We start from the raw sequence: 23082 nt of genomic DNA on the forward strand, positions 1-23082 counted from the left end.
AACCTCCAAGTGCTAGTGTCAAGGCTGTAGGTGCCAATGACCGGTGGACCATCCGCTAGGGAGGGGCAGATGATCTGTCACTTACTGTGCAGCCGCGAACAACAATAGTAGCTTCCCAAAATTAAGCCCATGAATCTTGGGTTTTAGACCAAATTGATCAACCAAATTTTGAATATATCATCTCCTCAACACTAGTAATCCATTCCACCAACCAATTTCATAAATTCATGGATGAATCTTAGATCACATCATCAAACCCTAGCCATGTTCTTGCTTGAAATCCAACAAAATAGGGAGGGTATTCAATGAAATACCAAGAGGACATGATAGAGAAGCATGCGGAGAGTCCGGGGAACACGCCAAATCTCTCCCCCAAGAGGAGGTGCTTTTCATGGTTGAGCTGATGATAGAGAGAGTTGAGAGCTCTTTTGGTCAGGTGGAGAGGAAAGGGATGGGTGAGGCAACAAATAAAGGTCAGCTGGCCTGGGCCCATGCTTGACCAACAAGCGCGGACGGTCTGCCTCTCAGGGGCGGATGGTCCTTCATTAGAGTTTCGGCAACCACCAATCACGAAATGTTTCTGTCCACTTTTACATTATCACTTGCAGATGATCCACTTAACAAAGTTTCTCCCAAACGATTTCTGCCCAAATTCTATCCAGAACAGTCATGTGTTCAAAAAAATTACTGCAGACGGTCTACCTTTGACTATCTAGCATGACCCGAGAACTGTTACTTTGAGATGATTTTTGAGATTCAACTTGGGATCATTGCTCATGGTTGTTCTCTACACTTCCAGTAGCATCAATAAATCAATCAAAACTATAGTAGGAGTGTCTTGAACCAAAATTCATTGAAATTTTGCATGACAAAGGATAGAATCAAAAATAGCTGAAAAATGAACCTAAAATACTAGTAAGGTATGCTCATGAATGCAATATACACAAGCAAACACATGTACTAAGTTTCAAGCCACATTCGAGAAGTCAATGACATTAAGCTCACTCCTCAACTTGCAAAACTGTTGCTCATCCAAAGGCTTGGTGAATATGTCCACCAATGATCATTTGTACTAATTCTATCGATCTTGATATCTCCCTTGCTCACATGATCTCTAAGAAAATGATGTTGAATATCAATATGCTTAGTTCTAGAATGTTGAACCGGATTGTTATCAATCTTCACGGCACTTTCATTATCACATAAGAGAGGTATTTCCTTAAAATCCACACCAAATGAAGAAGAGTTTGCTTCATCCATAATAATTGAGCACAACAACTACCCGTCGAGATATATTCCGCTTCAACAGTGGAAAGAACCACTAAATTTTGTTTCTTTGAAGACCATGAAACAAGTGACTTTCCAAGAAGTTGACAACCATCGGAAGTGCTCTTCCTATCAACCTTGCAACTGGCATAACCAAAGTCCGTATAACCAATTAATTCAAAGTGAGCACCCTTTGGATACCAAAGATCAATATTTTGAGAAAACTTCAAATATCTCACATGCACACTCATGCTTAACGGTAGTCAAATGGCATTCTTTGGGTGTAGCTTGAAACCTTGCACACATGCACACACTAAACATGATATCGGGCCTAGATGCGGTAAGATAAAGCAAACTACCAATCATGGATCTATAAAGCTTTAAATCTACCGGTTTACCTCCCATATCAAGATCAAGAGGTCCATTTGTTGCCATTAGTGTCTGGATTGGCTTTGCATCTTCGATACCAAATTTCTTCAATAAATCCTTCACATATTTAGATTGGCAAATGAATGTGCCTTCCCTCAATTGCTTGATTTGAAGACCAAGAAATAAACTCAATTCATCAATCATAGACATTTCAAATTCCTTAGACATCATCTCACCAAATTCCTCACAAAAACTTTCATTAGTAGATCCAAAAATGATATCATCAACATAAATTTGACAAACAAAGATATCTTTGCCCATTTTCGTAGTGAACAATGTAGTGTCAACTTTTCCAATTTTGAAGCCCTTAGAAATGAGAAAGTCTCTAAGCCTCTCATATCAAGCATGATGAGCTTGCTTTAAACCATAGAGAGCTTTAGAGAGCTTATACACATGATTTGGCTTCTTAGGATCCTCAAAACCGGGAGGTTGTTCAACATACACTAGTTCACTAATTCTACCATTCAAGAAGGTACTTTTCACATCCATTTGATAAACTTTTATATTATGTGAGCATTCATAAGCTAACAAAATTCTTATAGCTTCTAATCTAGCAACAGGAGCAAAAGCTTCACTGAAATCCAAACCTTCAACTTGAGTGTAGCCTTGTGCAACCAATCTTGCTTTGTTTCTCACAACAATACCATATTTATTTTGCTTATTTTGGAAGACGCATTTTATACCAATAACATTGTAATTCTTGGGCCTCTCAACTAATTCCCAAACTTGATTCCGGGTGAAATTATTTAATTCTTCATGCATAGCATTCACTCAATCCGGATCTTGAAGTGCTTCATCTACACGGTTAGGCTTAGAGAGGATACAAAAAAATAGTGTTGACAAAAAGAAACAACACGAGATCAAGTTTGAGCATCCTTACTAATGTCACCCATAATTTGATCAATGTGTTGATCCTTTGCAATACTATGATGAATTCTTGGTTGAACAACCGGCTCTTGAGTTGATGTAGATGGTTGAGTAGTAGAAGTATTCACCAACCAACCAATTGAACATTTTCTTAAGAAGTATCATCATTGCTTACTTCACCAACTTGTTGGTCTTGATCATTTGTGGTAGAAGTAGATGGGTTTACTCTAATCGAAATAGATGGACCATCATCCTTATCTTCTTCTCTTGGTTTGATATCCCCAATAGACATAGTCTTGATAGCCTTGCTCAAACCTTCATTTCTTACATCATTTAAGTTTTCTTTCTCTTCTTGAGAGCCATTAGTTTCTTCAAATTCAACATCATAGGCTTCCTCAACAAACCCTTTTGACTTGTTGTACACTCTATAAGCCTTGCTACAAGATGAATATCCAAGAAGAAATCCTTCATCACACTTGCTTTGAAACTTGGACAGCCGAGTACCCTTTCTTAGAATATAGCATTTGCAACCAAAAATCCAAAAAATGAGATATTTGGCTTTCTTCCAATAAGAATCTCATAAGGTGTCTTGTTGAAGAATCTATGATAATATAGCCTATTTGATGCATGACAAGCGATGTTGATTGCTTCAGCCTAAAAAGAATCTGAGACATTATATTCCAAAAGAATTGACCTTTCCGTGTCAAAGTCCTATTCTAACTCTCAAATAGACCATTTTGCTCCAATGTATAGTTACTTGAGAATTCATGCTTGATGCCGTTCTCATTACAAAATTCCTCAACTCTAGTGTTATTGAACTCATTACCATTGTCACTTATAACTTTATTCAATTTAAAATCAAACTCATTTTTAGCCCTTGTCACAAATTTCTTGAATATATCACAAGTATCAGCCTTATCATGAGAAAAAATATGCAGGTGTGTCTTGAATAATTATCCACAATGACAAGATAATAGCAATGTCCACCAATACTTCTATACGTAGTTGGGCCAAATAAATCCATGTGCAATAATTCCAAAGGTGTTGTGGTTGACATAACACTTTTTGATGAATGAGAATTTGCAACTTTTTTCCAGCTTGACAAGCACTACATAATTTGTCTTTCTCAAATTTCACATCTTTCAAGGCAACAACTAGATCATGTTTCAATAATCGATTGAGTTGTTTCATTCCAACATAAGCAAGTCTTCTATGCCATAACCAACCCATGGATGATTTAGAGAATAAGCAAGTTGTCAACTTGGCATGGCTAGATGAAAAATCCACAAGATATAAACTCTCATGCCTAAAACCCTTGAAAAATGCAATTATTTCCATATATACTAGTAACTTCAAATTTATCACTAGTAAAAATGCACTTATAGCCAAGATCACAAAGTTGAGCAATCGACAATAAATTGAACTTGAGGGAACTAACCAATAGAACATTTGTGACTAAGTGATCATTTGAGATAGAAATTAGCACATTTGTGAGAGTGTGATCATTTGAGATAGAAATTTTACCCAATCCTTTCACTTCACCCTTGCCATTATTACCAAAAGTAATGTTGTCATAACCGGATGCTTAATCATCAAGAGAAGAAAACATTTTTGCTTCACCAGTCATACGTTGACAGCAACCACTATCAACTACCCAATGTCTTCCTCGAGCCTTGTAGTCCACCTACAAAAGAAGATTAAGCTCTTTTAGGTACCCAAACTTGTTTGGGTCCCTGGATGTTAGTGACCAAGACCTTTGGCACCCAAATGGCATTCTTTTTAGCACCAAATGTAGGCAACCCAACATATTTTGCACAAATACTACTGTTAGCATTTTTCTTAAGAACATATCTAGAGTCAGAGGATATGGCCTTCTTCTTCTTACAATATTTCTCAATATGACCAACACTCTTACATTTTTCACAATATTTGCCCTCACTCTTTACAAAGATGGTCTTCTTAGAGACAAAAGCTTTCTTCCCTTTCTTAGGAACATAGCCAAGACCTTAATTGTTCAAAGTGAACTTTTGGCTTGTCCAAATGTGTTTGAATTGAGCTATACTATCATAGCACCTTTTCAAATCCTTAACAAAAAAATTCACTTCCTTTTTAAACATTTCATTTTCCATGATGAGAGAAGAATCAAAATAAAAGCCACCACTCATGCAAGATATATCACTTGAGCTACAACCTGGGTTAGATGAATTAGGTGCACAAGATTCATCATTTAGAATATCACATCCAACACCCATGCTCACTTCACCTTTGACCTTATGTGCAAGAGAAGAGTTCTAAGCTTCCTCAACCTTCTCATGAGTTTCTTTTAGATTCTCATGAGAGGTCTTTAGCCTCTAATAGGAAACTTGAGGAGATTGGTATTTCATCTTCAAGTCCCTCAACCTTTCTTTTTCTTTGCACATATAGTCATCGGTATCATTGAGCATTCTCACAAGATCATCATAAGTAAGTTATTTATCAAATTCATCATCTTGTGATACCTTTGTGTCACCTTTTGCCATAAGACAAAAGGGCGTAGAGAAGAGTCATGGTGCTTCCTTGATGGCGATGCCGGCAATTCCCTTTGAAGGCTTCTCATCATCATCATCCGAGTTGGAGCAAGCATCGGAATCCCATTCAACATAGTAGGCTTGACCATTACTCTTCTTGTAAAATTTCCTCTTTTTATTGTCATCACCTTTCTTGTTCTTCTTCTTCTTGTTTGGGCAATTCATCGCAATATGACCAATTTCATCACACTCAAAACACTTCTTATCTTCAAATGGATTCTTCTTTGATGATTGGCCCTTCTTATCATAATTCTTGTTCTTCATGATTCTTTTGAGCCTTCTAACAAAAAGAGCCATTTCTTCATCAGAGTCATCATCATTACCATTTTCATCATTAATGTTCTCTATTGATGATTGAGCCTTGAATGCAATACTTTTCTTCCCATCATCTATTGCTAGGCCATGAGCTTTCCTTTGTGATTGCTTGAAAATGTCATGAGTGAGGACTTCACCTAGCACTGGAGGATAACCTGTGGAGTGCTCATCAATGCCATGATGCCACGGACTGTCCCAAACTCCCTTCTGGAACCGCTCATCTACGAAAGGTCACTGACATTTGGGTCCGAGTCCCAAGTGGTCCAACGTGCCATAACCCATGTCTCATGGCTGTTTTCAAAAAGTTCCGTCTCCCGCTACCGAACACAAAGGCGGGATCTGAAATTTTAAATTTCCTGCTCCTGCTCCAGTTCCTCCCCCGTTCCATTGATCCTTTCTGCTGAAAGTTATGGGTACCTTAGACCATTTTAGTGGTGTGGGAGCTGCTGGCTCAATGGCCATAATCTCTCTGAGTACTAGTTTGTTGGACTGCTTGGACGCGGTACTCGGGATTCTGCCAAAAATGACGTTAACTATTTTAGAGGCGGTCTGGAATTCTCCTTCGCCTTCATCATCCTTATTGATTTTCCTTTACCCTTGTTTTTCTTCTGACCAAAGTCTTTGGGAGGAGGTGGTGCAGGTAGTTCTTGCATTACTCGGCGCATGTTGTAGCAATCTATCACCGAGTGTTTGCTGTTTGGATGTCATGAGCATTGTTTCTTGAGTAACTCGGTGAAGGTGGGCCCGTCATCGTGTTTGCGTGACCCTTCCTTCCCTGAGTTGGTCATAGTAGCGACAGTGTTGTTGGGTTTGCGCTTGCGGTTCAGATTACCCGAGTAGTTGTTTCGAGTATCAGTGTTTCGGTTTTTGTCTTGTTCATGACTATTGTTATTGTTGTCATGACCGCGGTTTCAATGGGACCCGAATCTCTCACATTCTTTATCTTCTTCGTTTGCCCATTGTTGTACCATGATTTTGAGATCTTTGACGGTGGCTGGACGACGTCTGCCAAAGTCTTGGTATGTTCGACGATCATAGAGGCCATTTTGAAAGCACTCGATGACATCTGTTTCTAAGATGTCAACTATTGTAGCCTTCTTTTCGAAGAAACAGCATAGATAGTCACAGAGTGTCTCGCCATCTTTCTGTTTAACTTAGCTTAGATCAATTTTATTGCCTGGGCGAGACATGGAGCCCGCGTACTTGTTGGTAAAAGCTTTTGTCAAATCTTCCCAAGAGTTAATGGCGCAGGTTCCATGTATATGGGGAAGTGAATGACCTCTATATCTTCGTTGCCTCCAGCTGCTTGAATTGCTAGTGAGTAGCACCGTAGCCATTGAACTAGGTCTTGCTTGCCATCGTACTTGGTGATCCCTGTTGGCTTGAATTTCTCGGGTAGTCTAGTCCTCATTACCCGTGTGGTGAAGGTAGGGAAATGGTTATAGTTATCGACTTCGCGTTCGCGTTCACGGTGACGGTTGCTATTGATTACTTCTCTTAGATCACTGAAAATTGATGCTTCGCGATCTGTTCTGTGATGGCGAGGGCTTTTTGTGGAATTGGTGCAGCTGGCATCTCTAGCGTCCCTATTTCATATTGGGGCCTCTCGTTCATCTCTATTTTGCCTCTGGCTATGTTGCCTTGGCTGGTTGACTACTTCGTTGCTTTTTCTTTGAGCCTCACGATGGCCACCATGGACCGCGATGTCTCTGTTGCTGTCTTGATGGGTCGAGTTGCGAGGAATAGATGGGATTGGAGATTCTTTGTCGAGTAGTTTGTAAGCTTGCTCTGCGAGTTGTGCAATTAACCCGTTGCCCCGCTACGTGAGTCGTGCTGTTAACTCATTGTCTCTGTCATGAGGTATGAGAGTTGATATGAGATTGATTAAGGCAATTGCTGCGAGTGGAGTGTTGTGCTCTCAAGCTTGCACTGCATCGAATGCTCGTTCAAGGTTCACAATAGGGATGTTTGTAGCTAGTAGTCGGTGACGATCCACTCGAACAGCATTGCGTGCTCTTCTTTGATTTGTTTGTTCAGAGGTTTCATCTTGTGGGGTGTTAGCCGATGACTCGTCTTCTGAAATATCATCGGGTTGTGTAACCCGTTGAGGAGTTCTCTGGAAACTGGCACCCGCATCATTGTTTTGTGATGTGATGACAAAGATTTCCCTATCCGGGTAGTAGCTTCCAGAGCTTGACATTGCAATCTCTATGGTGCTTCATTCCTTGTAGGTTGAAGTGAGCAGAGTGCCCTCTTGATACGGGAGGTTGTCTATGTGAGCGACAAGGCGTGACTCGTAATCTTGAGCCAAGAGAGATGGCTTCATACCAGGCCAATAAACGAATCTTCCGATGGAGTTGAAGTAATTACCAAGCCTTGAGCTGGGCCTGATAAAGGAACCTCTTGGACGTAGTCCTAATCGTAGTCGCAGTCCTTGACTGACTCGAGTTGGGATTGGATTCGAGTAAGAAAACCTTGGTGGACTACGACTGCGTTGCGGAGTCCGTGCGGGAATGAACTTTGACTTGAAGTCGACCTATGGGGTAACTTGGGCGTCAACCTATGCGGACTAGTCCGAGTCAAGGTCGAGTCCAAACTGTAGTTGATCTCATTGTGGTAGACGTTGAAATTTTGGATTTTCTTGGTGGGATTCTTTGTTTCTTGAAGAAAATTCTCATCGAGGCGTTTCTTTTCCTAGTCACTGATGATGTAGCGTTCAAAGGATCCAGCGTCATCAGCGATGCAAAGCCAGGAGCCGAAGACGAAGGTTGCACCCACCTCAAATGAGAAAATGGGCTTGATGGTGACTGGTGCCATCGAACTCGCGTGGAGAAACTCAGTGACTCCCCCTACTTGGCGCGCCAGCTGTCTGTGTTTTAGACTGGCAACCTGCCTAAGGGGTATCCTAGGTGGTCTTTTGTGCGGTGGGTGTTGTCAAGAATCAAGGAGTTGATGGTGACGCAAGGAGCACGATTTAGATAGGTTCGGGCCACTAGATCGCGTAATACACTACGTCCTATGTGTTGGTTGTATTGAACTTGTTCTTCGTCGTTTGGAGGGGATCCCTGCCCACCCTTATATAGTCGGGAGAGCAGGGTTACAAGGTGGAGTCCTAGTTAAACACGTTTACAGAGTCCTACTCTAACTCCGTAGAGTAACCCTCTTCGTACCCGACTAATCTTCGGGGAAACCATGAAGCCTACGCGCCCTGCAAAGTAGTCTTCATATCCGAGTAGCTTTCGGTTACGTCCCCTTTGAGTGGGTCCGTAAGTCTTCTGGCAAGCCCAGGGGTGCCTAGCCGACACCAAGCCTCCCACATCCCTCCTGGTAATTCCAAAATCAGCCCCCTCTCCTCTTCCCACTGAATAGCCCTAGTAGATCTGTGGCAACAGCATCAAGCGCAGTCTTGGCAGCATCGTCAAGCTAGACAGGCAACAGGCTACCTAAGCGACTTTTGGCGGGCTACCTCGGTGATGAGCGACAGGCTTCCTCGATGACAGGCTTCAAGCTGCAAGATGGTTGGAGGCCATCGCTCCATCGGCTTCCCAGAGGCTACAACCAGTGGTTGCCGTGCTCGAGTATGTGCGAAGAAGATCGATGAAGCGGTGCATGCCAAGGCTTCTCCATCGAGGTGGCATTGGCACCACCTCCTCTCCATGTTTATTAGGCCAACGATCTCCTCCCCATACTACTAAATTCGATTATTAGATTGCTTCCCATGCCCTTTGGCTTTCAGTATTGTAGATGGTTTGGGAAATGTGGATCTGCCATACACTATTGTGAGAGTCAAATTATTTTTATGCCAAGTCAAATTATTTATGTGGTTTGTAGAACTTAATAGATAAAATTATCAGATTGCCTCCCCATGCTCTTTGGCTTTCACTATAGTAGTTAGATTGGGAAATGTGGATCTGTTGTACCCTATTGGTAGAGTTGGTGAAAAATTATAGCTCCACCAGATCCGTTTATCTTTCATATTTTTCAATAATTATTTTTGTGCCAAGTCAAATTATTTATTTGGTTTGTAGAACTTAGTAGATGAAATTATTTCAGTTTGCGAATGATCTCAACCTTTGCCACATGTTCTTGTGCTTGTTTATTTGTCCGCTCTTAATTTATACTTAAACAAATGCATCAACTGAAGTTTGGCTGTATCCTGTTCAGTCCAACTCCAGGGTTACAAACTAAACACATGATGATTATTGACGCTCCTTCTTTCCTTAGGTTAAATCAATTACAAGATCACAATCTGACTTCAGATCCACTATTGCTAGCTGGAAGTTCTCAAATCAATGGTGCTTCCTGCAAAACAAGAACATGATGTGGCAGCGGAGTACTGAAGAAGCCCTACCAAATCCTTATGCGGCAATATTGATGAGGAGCAAGTTGATGCCAACAAACAGGATGGGGTATAACGTCGACAATGGTTTGTTTCTCACCAGTAAGAGTTATGTACCTTAAAGAAGATGAAGAATCAGAATCAACTCTCAAATTGTAGTCAGCCGAGATTGAGAACTTGGAGTAGGTAGCACAAGATACTGAAGCACTCCTTCGTAAATTCCTAACCTCTTAAGACCAATGCTCTACTTTGTCTCTTGAGCTTATAACCTGGATGCAGCTTTGTTTATCTTTGTTCTTTGTGAGATAGTTATCTTGTAATAGTTTATGATCTGTGATGAACAATATGGTAGTGCTTGTTTCTATAGGGAACAACAATTTGTTTTCTTGTATACATAAATATGTGTTGTGTTTATTATTTTGCCAACCGGATCAGAATTCCAATAAAATCAATTATTTTTTAGGCCAGTTAGTTAAATTTATGTCTGCCTTAAGTGGGCTTAGCCCGCATATAATTGGGCCAAAAGTGTATTTCATTCATAATTTTGGAACTAAAAGGGCCGCAAACAATATGCATAACTTTTGGGCTTGATCTAACAACAAATGGGCTACCGGAATCAATTTTGAGCTATTGGAACAACATTGGTCTGTGGGGATAAATTTGGATTCGACCCAACGCCAAATTTATTTTATGACCAAATATTTTGTCACAATTGTCATGCCACATCGGATGGCACATCAGGTTCTGTCCGTCGTGGCGAAATAGTAGGAGCCAATTTATGACATTTTTGTTGATGGTTTCATAGGCGTCATAGATCCAATGACACACCGAAATAAGGAACGTCAGTAGTTGCGGTTTATGATGCTCGATTAATGACGGAGGGTTTTCATCACTCGAGCGTCATAAATCACGGTTTATGATGAAAAAATACGTTTATGACACTTTTTGGTTTGTCATAGACTGAAAGATTTCTTGTAGTGCTATCACGAATACGAACCCACATATGCAAGATACATAAATCTACTGCAGTAACATAACATTGTATAACTAAAACTGCATTTGGTGGTACGTAGATTATGAGTCGAACAAGAGCGTGCGGAAGCAAAATTAAGTGTGATTTTGCTACGGCACTCTGAAATGATTGTGGATCGTTGATCTAGATGACTTTTTATCATATATCACGTCCTATATATGTTTTTCATTTTAGGAAGTTTAGTTGTGACGTCAATGTTTATTTGTTGTAATATGTTTTTTTAATGCACATGATGGATCCCAATGGTGTTTGATTACTCGCTGCAAGTGATGGTGTGAACACGTGTGTAATGGTTTTTAACATGACAATTAGATCTATTTAGCCTAATGGAGATCGAAAATTTCATGACCTGCATTGGATTTGTGTGAGGTGTCCTCCTCATTCCGTGCATGAGGAGAAAAAGGTAAGGAACGAGTGTTGAAGTTAAGCGTGATTATTACTGGGATTTTCTTTTCGTCTTTTCCTAATTATTTTAATTTCTTAACTGTTTTAGCTATTCTAAAAATCGACGGATGTGGTTTCTTTGAACCTTTACCTCCTAGAAAGTACCCGGAGTACTTTTGCAAACCCTAAATTAAATATGTGCTTCCTCTGTATGCACTAAATTTTACTGGAAAAGTGGATAACACCCGTAAAAACAGTACTCTCTTGGTCTTTTGCATCATACGGGATCTAATGTCGCTAATTGATCATGTTCATTTTCTAACTTTTGCATGCAATTCAACCTGAACAATCGAAAAATAAAAGCCAACACAAGAAAACAGTGCCATTCAGGAAAACCTATCCATGGGAGAGTAAGATGGTGGCGAAGCTAAACCAAGAGACAGCAACTTATTGTCTCATGGGACATGGTGTAGTATGAATAATGAATGTGCAAAGATGCACGAAATACAAATATTGCAATATACACGTAGTTTACAGAAATCCTTAATGTATCAGATCGGCTTATCAAAATAATGTCACATAAAACATATATATTCACCGTTATTGTAGAGCATAAACACCTGTTTGTTTATTCGTTCTAGTCCAATATACATGTTACAAGTGTAACATCCCGGATTTTTTCCAAAACCTGAAGGCTACCCAAAAAACATAAAAAAAATACAAGTATAGAATTTATTGAAAATTTTGAGAGAGTTTCCACCGTAAATTGGGCATCCGAAACAAGCCAACCACAGGTAAACCACATTGACAGCTATAAGCAATAAGTAAGCATCACAACCCTTCCCTAAAATCAAATCAAAAGATGAGATCAGCCTCAAATCAAAAGACGAGATCAGCCCTAGGACGACTAACCATCAACCAACGATAAAGGAATCCAATTTAACTAGTTACAGTGCTAATAAGTGAAGAGAATTAATTAAGCACGAATAAAAGGTGTGTGCTCTGGATGAATGCTACTCCCACTCCCATGCATGCTCGCGGTCACTTGGTACTAAAAACCAAATAAACACAAGGGTGATTAAAATACTTAGCAAGTACAATTAGAACTGCAAAGAACATAAATTAATCCAGAAATAGCGAACGGGTGAATAAGCATGAAAAGTAGTTTCCGTTTGAAACGAACACAACCTGAAACATCTTTAACATTTACTGGTAAAGCCGAGCAAGTGAGGCCAGCACTTACTCACAGGAACATGAATATAAGAACCAAATTACACATCCAGATCCATCGGAACATGAACTGAATATAAATGGACAACTTGAAATTTGAATCATGAAACAGATAAAATCATGAACATGAATTTCATAGACACTGGATCAAAGAACAATAGCTGAGGAAAATAGTCGACAAGCAAGACAAAGGTTCGTCATGCACTTGTCTTAACCTTAACGAAACTTGACGCCTCTCGCTTAGCTCTAGAACTCTCCAAACCTGTGGAGCAAAATCGCACTTAGGAACTAGTGATCGCAAGTCTATTTAATCGAAGAAATCACTTGCCCAAACTCTAAATCGCCACTTCTTAAATATTAAATTTCGACTAAATTACTGCGTCGCTCACTGTTTTGATCATAACTTTTGATCGTCTTAACCAAATGCAGCAAGTAAATACATCTGATCATAACTTTTGATCGTCTTAACCAAATGCAGCAAGTAAATACATCTTGGATATCTACACAAAATTTCCAACAACTTTCGTATGGGTGACCAAGACGATTTCTGACCCTACGTCGAAAACCCCTGAACAGATTTCTGTGCGAAACATCACAGCTGAGACAGCAGCACGGTTTTGCGCATAACTCGTAGACCGCTAATCAGATTCGAGTGAAACCAGCGCCATTGGAAAGATAACAACAAAAACTACAACTTTTGTTATTGGACTAGGTTGAGGTTCCTCACCAATTAATTCCAGAAATTCATCGAAGAAATCAGCTTAATTCATCTAACATAACTAAAATTGAACTTCGGGCTAAATTGAATCTCCAACAAAATTCCCTGCTCCTAGGTTCTGATTGGAGGTCAGGATCTCAGCATAGTCTCACTAATTAGCGAAGGGCTCGGATGAGATTAGAGAAATTCTAACCTCCTCTTCTCCCCCTTCAATTCTCTCCCGCTCCTCTTTGCTGCCTCTACGTTCCTGGAAGTTTACAACAGCAGGCCACATCCAGCAGCAGCACAACCCTCTTCCCTAATTCCTTGGCTCCGTGCCTACAAGCAGCCACACCCCGCAGCTCAGCAAAACACACGAAGGTAGCCCCGTGCAGGACAAGGAAGAGGAATCAAGGGCACCTGAGAACAGCTGTTGTTGCCGGTAGTAGATCCCTGATTGAGGCAGCCTAGCGACAGCAGCTGCAGCCCAGGAGCAGAGGCGGCGCTGGGAAGGGGACGACCGGTTGCGAGAATTGGAAGTGGCGACGGCGGAAGGATTGGCCGAGCCTGATGCCGAACGGGACATCCTACAAGATATCACACGGTCCAAATTTGATGGGCTCACCATGGGCCTTTCTAATATCCAAATAGGGCATGTGAGTAGTCAAATGGATTCATTTTGACGAGCTCTATGCATCCACGGTCTCCGATCATCTATCCGGACTGCAGTTTTAAAAGTCAAATTTTTGGCTCACTTACCCAGTCAACACTTTATATTTTATTTAATTTTGGGATGTTACAAGAAGCATGAGGAAAACCTTGGGAATCCAATGCTTGAGATGGATGTATAGTACAAGGAAAATACTGTCACACATACAGTAGACATCTTGTATTATATGTTTTGTTACGCACCTTTCCACAAAAGAAAAGAGTTTATTTGCACACCCCCACACAAGTTCAACTTACGATTAAAGTTGCAATATAGTTGGTTCCTTCATAGACAATTCTAGTTATTTGCTAATGTGTCCTTCATCACGGTTTGATCTGATTGTTGTGGATGATTCTTCGGTACTGATCCACTGAGAGGTCATGGTGGGAATCTGTAGTAGAGGCGGTGGTCGGGGTATAAGCTGCACCAGTGCCAGCCATATCAGTGTTCGTGCTTTCAGTGTTGCTGTAAACACCATTAGTGTTGCCAGATGCCAGTCCTGACAAACTGCTAGCTGTTGGACTCACTCCGCTAGTGGCTAGCTTGCGTTCTTCTTTTAGACCTTTGCCAGAAAGTGCTGCATGGCTCATGTATGCTGCACCCTCCACAGCATTGAAGGAGAGCAGAACCACCATGCCTAGTGCGGCTATAAGAATGTCGTGTCCCTTCGTCATTTCTTTCACTGAATACACATATACGTAAATTTCATAAGAACAATCTAATCGCATGTTGTTGAAGACTTGAAGTCAAGGGAATAAGTACTTTTAAGATAAACTGTCTTCCTAATATACAAAGTAAACCGTGCTACAAAGAATAGCGGACAGAGAACAAAACTAGACGGTAGATGATTATGAGCATTTGCATTTCTATTGAAATATTGGATCCAATAGTGCAATGCATTGACACGTGTTAATCAACAAATATAAGTAAGGAAATGATGTTATCAAGGCTTCTCCAGAGAAAATCGAACATCATAATATTGCAACTGACAAATAAAAAACCTAAAGATGATTTTTTTTGTGAGTCATAAAGGGGAAAATTTAAGTATGTTGGTACACTTTAATTAAATTATTGCCAGTCAAGTTGGGTTATTTAATTTGTATACCAGTTATAAAAAAGCAGGAATTACATATATAATTGAACAAATGATTGTGTCTGCACACTCTGAATACTGTGGCAGATGATAATTGATCATCGTTATGGCCTTTGGTAAAACAGTATTAACTCATTTTTACACATTCTGAAATAGCTAGCCTATCAACGTTAACATACTCAGAGCCTAACGCACATGTGCATACTGATTTATCCCTAATTCCTTCTGCTCACTGCTCCCATGAAATATATTTTTATTTACTAATACAAGAATTGATAACTGATTCATAGCTGAATGCTTTTGACCAAAATAAGATATATGGATAAATTTTATGTTGGCAAAGTCCACCTGAAAATCATTCCAAATAAATTATCTAAAACATGTTATAACAGGCGAGAGCTTAGACAGAAGAAGAGCTTATGACAATAGCACGATATGGGACAAGGGAAGAAGATTGTGAGCCCTTACATGTTGCAAGTACCGTTGTAGCTTGAAAGTATGAATATGTACTAAGAGAGTTATGATATATATAGGAGAAAGATGGATTGACATCACATGACTATAAGAGCGCAATCTCGCAACTAGGGTAGTGGGTTTTGTGCACGCGCACTTTTCCGTAAATAAGGATCATAAAGCACCTCTCGAATATTTTGACACGTCAAACACGCGAATAAAGCGAGTGGTATAATTATGTCGCCAATAACTAGAAAATGACGGAATGGCACGCGTACCGAACGCACACTTTGGATGTCTAGAACTATCCCTTATTCATACCATTTCATATATAGATAATAATCTCTAGACATTACTCGCCTGAAAGAAGGATCAAATAATGTTGATGTCCACTAAATAGGTGATCATGATTTCCAACATAGCCTAGTAACAGATCACCAGGCCTAGATTGTACATTTTCTTATCAAATACTCATTGTATGCAACCATGATACTCAGAATTCTATTTTTATTGTTATGCCACCTTGAACACCATAACCTATCAACACTAGCTAGTCCTTTCCCATTCTAACTGATATGTATCTATATCATGTCAGTTAGCGTTTATCCATCAACATATATATGCTTTACGAAAACATCTCTAGTTAGCACAATCCATTAAGTGATGTATTCCTTTTTTCTTGCAGCTATGAGTCAGCTACGGAGAATTCAGGGATATATCATGATCACCAAGATAATTCCATGATGGCTTAATTCTAATTAAGAATCATGATGTACACTGGTTTAATGAGCAACTTCATATAATCTTTAGTGCTGTTAAGATGTAACTGCTAACATGAAAATTATTAATCACATTAAATAAATTTCAGTTGAACAATCTACACAGAAACAATTGAAAATAACATGCTAGATAACCGTGGCCTAACTATCAGCACTAAATATGATGTGAATCGTGCACGCACAGAGCTGCATTCTATAGCTTTCTGCTGCATACATAGCTTGATCATGCAGATTGCAGTAGAGGAAAAAACATGTCTACAAGCTTGACAGCATTGTCGACTACTTGCGGCTTTCATCAATCTGCGGCAGCTTCATTGCCCCTATACATGTAGGGATTCGTGAGACTTGAAGTAGACCGACAGAGTTCCTTCAAAGGAGCTTTGCCTGCATAAGCAGCAGATCGATCAGAACTTTAGTTCTATTCTTCAGACAACCTTGCCAGTGCCTGTACAAGCCGTAGATCTCGTTGAATGATTCCAGAGACAGAATGATTGATTATAATAAGATCACCACTGTGTCTGAAGCATGCAGATAAATACTGCAGCCACCGTGTGGATTAGAAGATGTATCCAACTAGCTCGAATTCTGCAATTTTTTTTCTAATTGACTTCATGTCATTCATGGATTCCAGCTAAGTTAGAGATTCCTACCAGGTAGAAAGAAAAGGCAGTATAGCTAGCTCATGAGATAAAATTATCCCACTGTTCATGGGCAATCGAGTACACACCTTGCCTCTAGCATTTTTTTTGTTTTACCAATTGCAATTATGGTTACCTTTATTGTTTGTCACTTGGTAGTCGGCACCATATGCAACATGATTCCCTCTAAATTTGTAGCTGTTCAAGCTGTAGTCTGAGCTTTTACTAATACCAACAAGACATCATGGTTTTCACAAACCTAGCTATTGCTACGATTTATAGGTTCAAAAGAATTATTTTTTAACAGAAATATTCCACCTGAAGAAAGATCGACCTCTGTAATGCTTCATTTAATATGAGATTATGATGTGATTGGATAGTTTAGTACGATAGATCAAGTACTACTCTTTTCCTATTATAAACACCATCATGGCTGAAATTAATCTTGTAGTAATACATTGAACAATGTAACTACTTTGATTTGTTTTCATAGATTCACTTTACATTTTGTTCCTTTCTCAAGAATAACATCAACATGCAAATTAATGTCATTTAAAACAAGTGACACTAATATCGAAGCATGTATATATGCTAACTTACAAATTCTAATATATGAGCAAACATGCGAGTGGAACGTTTTGGTTAGATAGTGCATAGCGATAAAGACATGTAGTAGCACAGATCACATAACTTTTGATACATCTACAACACGATGAAGTGAATATTAATAATTTTGTCTACTGTAGAACTGCAAATGATATAGTGACACATTTAGCAAACTCCCCCTTTTCTCGATGGAATAAAAGAGATGTATCATGTTTATATCTTATTTGGCATGAATATGTTGGATTTCAATACATGACAAAAATTGAGCGTGCTTTAAAAACTATTTTTTTATTTGCCTCCTAAAACTTTGATTTACTGACTAAAAAGATCCCTCATGAGGAAATTATCAGATGTTGCATGCCTCTAGTGCATAACATTATAACGTTGAAACCATATATGATACAAATGAAGTGAATCAGTAGATTAGTTTTCCATTCACCCTTAAAGGATTGACATACAAGATCCTCATTTTAAAATTTGCTTGGCATGACCGCACATGTCCTAAATGTTTAAATATCCTAGAGTAGAATTGGATACCAATGCCACACAGAGGGTTATAACTGCCGGCTCCAAACCCTACATCACCAATGGTTTGGGGCACTGTTGGATTTAAGTCACCGTCGGACCATGAACCGGCGGTGATGTGGGTTTATCACCGCTGGCTTGAGCCACGAACCGATGATGGTAACTTTTTGAAAAAATGTGTAAAAAAATGTGACAATGGTAAAAAAAAATTTCCACCCAAGCGACCACCGCACCATCAAGACAACACATAATCCAATGCCCTCAATTTTTTTAAATTCAATACGTGAAGGGCACATCCACGGTGATTCGAACGTATAATATACGAAATATGCTCATGCGCAGTCCGTAGAATTCAAACTCGCGCGTAGCCTCCTTAGTCCTTACCATCTCATGTATGTCGGGGATAGATCCCCAGTACCTGCAAGGAAGGAAGAAGACGGATTCCTACTAGGATTCCTCTATAATCCTACTAAAACCTCATACCATGTAATCCTGCTAGAACTCCTCCTTGTAACCGACTAGTAATCTTACCCCTGAAGTATATAAAGGAGGGCAGGGATCTCTAGATCAGTAGGTGAAGACCTCATAAGGAAATCAAGTTGAAAACCTTCCCCCCTTTTTCTATTTTTCAATTTTCAGGCAGCACCTCCCCCGACCAACTGTGTGCTGTTGGGAGGAGGAAGAAGACCTTCGTGGCCTTTTTGTCACTCATTTCCAGGGGTGGGTCTGATGCTATAGTAACCCCTCTCATTTTGTATGAGCAGGTCACCTTTCATGCCGCCCTAAAAAAATCGGACGCCCCTACAAATTGTTTTTCTAGTAGTGATGGATTCGTGCGTGGACAATACTAGCTAGATGGCAAACTGAATAAACAGGGATTACTTAGGATGAGGAGTCATCTAAGGATGAGGAGGACACATCATCATTGCTAGTAGAAGCAGGCAGGTTGCTACAACCCATGGATGATGCCATGGCTCTAGCCAGCCTCCTGATGACGCTTAGGAGCCCATGCTAGTCTTAGACCTTATGCAGACACCTTTACGACCGATGTGTCCTCCACCGTGACAAGGATCCATAGTCGTCACCTCCTTTTCTTCATCATCGACCTTGTCCTCCGACTTTTGAGATGATAATTTGAAGAAATCTTGGTTCACCCCATATTGTAGTTTCCAATCCCATATTAGCAAGGATAGATTCACCCGGGTATACAACTTATTAAACATTGCAAAGAAAGATTGACCTATCTTTTAGCCAGTTTTTGTTCTAGGGTAGTAAGAGAATTTCCCAAACAGAGGCACATCATGTTAATTTTCTCTCTCTAGAACTAATAATTGTGCCGGTTTGAATGGATGAGGGTTTATGTAGAAGTGCACATGTATGCATATACCAAATAAGGTAAAATGACTTGTTTGTTGGGATGATTTTTGAATCTCAGAATGACTTATTTTTTTGGGATGGAGGGAGTAGATTTTTTATGCTCATCTAATAAAATTTACTCAACATTTGAATATGAGAAATTAAATAGCATTCATGTTGGATATTTTAAATTCAATATTGGATGGACCCTGCACAGAAATGAACTGCTCCCTTGGGACCATTTAGTCTTCCTTTAGTTTTCCTGGTTGTCTTAATATGGTAGGTCACAAATTATCTAGAAACAAAAAAAAGAGAAACCAGTAAAGCTTACCATGAAAATTTATATCAAAATCAGGAAGAACTTCATCAAAGGATTTATCTGATGAGAGGCACTTGTTAGCTAGCACACAAGACATCTTTATTGATTTAATATGCTCATGACTATTACATGACTATTACATGACATTTGATGGAGCCCTAGAGATTATTTAGATGGATATAAAATCCGATGACACAAGGGCCATCAAACCTGCTGATATATATGCATGGAAGACGTACATTTAAGGACTTTAGGAAACACAGCCATTAATATAAGACCAAAGCTACGGTATATATAGATCATATAGCAGTCATGGACGACGTGCATTTCTTATGAAGTCGTTGTACCAAGTGACAGAAACTGTGCGGCTTGAATCAGTGGAAACAGCAGCTGAATTAATACTGGTTTCTGCCATCAGCTTCCTTCCTAGAGTCATGTCCCCTGCAAAGCTAGTTCCATCACTGCTTGCATAAGACTTTGAGAGCAAGGTGGTTTCTTCATCCTTAATTCCTTGAGAACTTGCATGACCAAAGTAGGGAATTGTGAACATCATGTTCATCAAAATGAGCAGTGCCACTGTAGTGGACTTCATCTGTGGAATATATGTTGGATACAATTATCTGACATAACAAATGAAGATTAGTTTGAGTTTTATTGAAGAACCTGACGGTGCTCACAAAAGAACAGAAGGACTCACCCGGGTTATCCTGATTAATTGAAGGCTTGTGTTGGTGATAACCAAGGTCACACTTGGGCGTGCTATATATAGCCATATTGATAGAAATGCACCTGTCTAGATGATGAGGACACTCATGAAATTAAGCAATTGGGGTGGTGGGCCAGGCAGCCAACTATTATTTGATAATAGGTTTTGGCACATTATGTCCAGAAAATAGCAACCAGTCACTACATGAGAAATAGGATATTTGGTAACGTCCGAAGATAAGCAAAGGTAAGCCACGTTAGCAAAGATGGGTTACTTGTAACACCCCAGCCCAATGTACCGTAGTAGCTGAAGTTGTTGGTCTATGTAGCCTAATCGTAGTACTTATAGTTTGTGGGTTTAGTACCACCTTGGAAGCTTAGGGGTTGAGGGTCAAATTATAATCCCGTTACCTTTAACCATCTTAGGGGTTGAGGGTCAAATTATAATCCCTGTCGCTCCAAACTTAGCACCTCCGGATTATTAACCCTTTTACATGAAGCGACGACAATAGTGTAAGAGTGGTGTTATGCGTACGTGGGCTCGTTCCACGTGAGGAGTTGGGCTGTAAGCAGATTTTGGAGCAGGGTGTTATATTACTAATGACTTATCAAAGGTAACTGGCAAAATTCCCGTTACCTTTAACCATCTTAACTATCCAGCTTATAGGTACTAGTACTCTTGAGCGATATTATCGGGCGTTGAATGCGTACCGTTACCTATATAGCACAATCAGTAACAGACTTGATCTTTGCCCGTTACAATCTGATGAATTCAGTGGTAATGGGCAAAGAATATTGCCCGTTACCTATGTTCTGTGCCCCCCTAGGTAGAAGCAGCCTTATTCCTTCCCACGTACTGCTAAAATGGCCATGGTGAGAATGGGATGCTAGGTTGGGTGATATTAATTAGGCTAAAAGGGAAGAGTAAATTGGGGCGTTTTATATGTGTTTAGGTCCACAAAGAATGCTTAGATTTTTAATTATTGGTTTTCAGACTTAAGAAACTTTATGAATTGAAATGAGTTTGAAATTTTAGTTAGAGAGGTGCCGAAACATCAGGAACTCTGTAAAGTTTCCTTGGGAACTATTCAATTTCTTAAAATAGTGTTTATCTACATATGAAAATACTTAATTACGAACTTTATCTAAAAAAATATAACAGCGTGACCTTGCTCGTCGTATTTGAAACTTGGTTTAGTTTATACCAGCTTTAATTTTCTTATCTTTATTATAAACTTGGGTGACCGCGTGCCCTAACATTTAGCAAAAAGTTAATGGAACGCTGCAGAGCTTTGTCTTTCTGCGTTACTTTACTGTGGCGAACAATAACTGAAAAGCATATAGGATATGACAGGCTATGCAGTGTCTCTGTAATTTATGTTTGAGATGACCTACGTAAACAAAATAGCAGACAACTGAACACCAGACCCATTTCCCCAAGGCAAGCTGACAGGCACAAAGTGAATTATGTCATAGCAACAAGAGACCAGAGAGTAACGAAGGGTGTGTATGTATATGCTGATTGCTGAACATCTGACGCTGCATTCTAGAGACAAGAATGACATAGTTGTCAGTACGCCGGCCATTGTTTCAGTGTGCACAGGACAGTTACATGATTACATCTGGAATTCAGTGATAAAAGGTAAAGTGCAGAGTCCATGGTAAACGTACTGCTGTCGTTTCCATTTCTCACCTAGCTTTTCTCTCTTCTTTTCTTCCAGGATCAGCTGAATAATATATTACCGCAAAGAAATCACATCACTACATTTCCAGCGGTGCATGGAAACCCTCTCCAGGGTATGTAACTGCAAATCAGGATTCAAGTATACCCATGAAATTAGAGAGGGACAACAATAGGACATGCATAGGTGTACAGGAAGTAGTTGATCACGATCACCTCGTCCTTGTCCTAGCAGCAACAACCTCGTGCCACTGTAGACTACTGAAAAACTGAGCATTAGTCCTAGCCCATAGTACCGGTTAGCTTTTGACCCGCTACTAATGTGAGCATTAGTTCCGGGTCTACCCAGGAGCCCCTGTGACCCCCTTTAGTACCAGGTGGAGGCTCCACCCGGTACTAATGTGCCTGAGGGCCTTTAATACTGGACCACCCGGTACTAATGGGTGACCTTTAGTACGGTACCAAAGGAGCTCCACTCTCCTTATCCGTTCCCCCTCCCTCCCTCTCTCACTCTCGGCCCACGTGCTGGCCTTCTCCCTCTCTCAGCTCATTCCCTCCCTCCCTCACCCGGTGGGTGGAAGGCACGGCGGCCGGCCCATCTTTTAGCACGGGGAGGCGAGGAGGCATGGCAGCGGGAGGGCGGCAGGGCCGAGCAAGGAGGGTGGCACGGGGGGGGGGAGTGCAGCAGGAGGGTGGCGGGGGCTGGGCGGGAGGGCTGGCGGGAGGATGGCCTCGGGCCGACGGGGCTCACGCTCGGGCTCGGGCGGGGTGATTTTTTAATACCCCTTTAGTACCGATTATTTGAACTAGTATTAAAGCCCCCCTAGTATCGAAGTAGCAATACCGGTTGCACAACATGTACTAAAGGAGGGTTAGGAAACGGTATTGAAGGAGCTTTCCCTAGTAGTGATAGCAATAGCAGCAGCATCTCCATAGAGTCCACACGTACGGAAGTGGAATGATATGCGCCGGTGTGCTAGCACCACACGCTTGGCTAGGGTTTCAGGCTCAGGCCTAGTGGAGGTGGTGGGTAGGGTTTCTAGCATGTGTAATGACTCGCCCCTAGCCCCCACGCCACATATTTTAGAATA

At 40.4% G+C, this 23082-nt stretch overlaps 2 long non-coding RNA genes across 3 annotated transcripts; both read right to left on the minus strand.

The window, feature by feature from the left end:
• Positions 1-12405: 12405 nt before the first annotated feature.
• LOC117863128 (uncharacterized) lies at positions 12406-14159 on the minus strand. 2 transcript variants are annotated; one of them, XR_004642143.2, is made up of 3 exons: positions 13548-14159; positions 13342-13466; positions 12406-12692 (listed from the first exon to the last, which is right to left on the minus strand). It is a non-coding gene; the product is annotated as an uncharacterized lncRNA (long non-coding RNA). The 2 variants fall into 2 exon arrangements; XR_004642142.2 differs by lacking the exon at positions 12406-12692 and having other exon boundaries at positions 13107-13466.
• Positions 14160-19687: 5528 nt separating this feature from the next.
• On the minus strand, positions 19688-20604 carry LOC117865159 (uncharacterized). Its single transcript, XR_004642462.2, has 2 exons — positions 20303-20604; positions 19688-20225 (listed from the first exon to the last, which is right to left on the minus strand). It is a non-coding gene; the product is annotated as an uncharacterized lncRNA (long non-coding RNA).
• Positions 20605-23082: the final 2478 nt, after the last annotated feature.

Source organism: Setaria viridis, chromosome 7 (assembly GCF_005286985.2).
Source record: "Setaria viridis chromosome 7, Setaria_viridis_v4.0, whole genome shotgun sequence".
In the NCBI taxonomy this organism is placed as follows: Eukaryota; Viridiplantae; Streptophyta; class Magnoliopsida; order Poales; family Poaceae; genus Setaria; species Setaria viridis.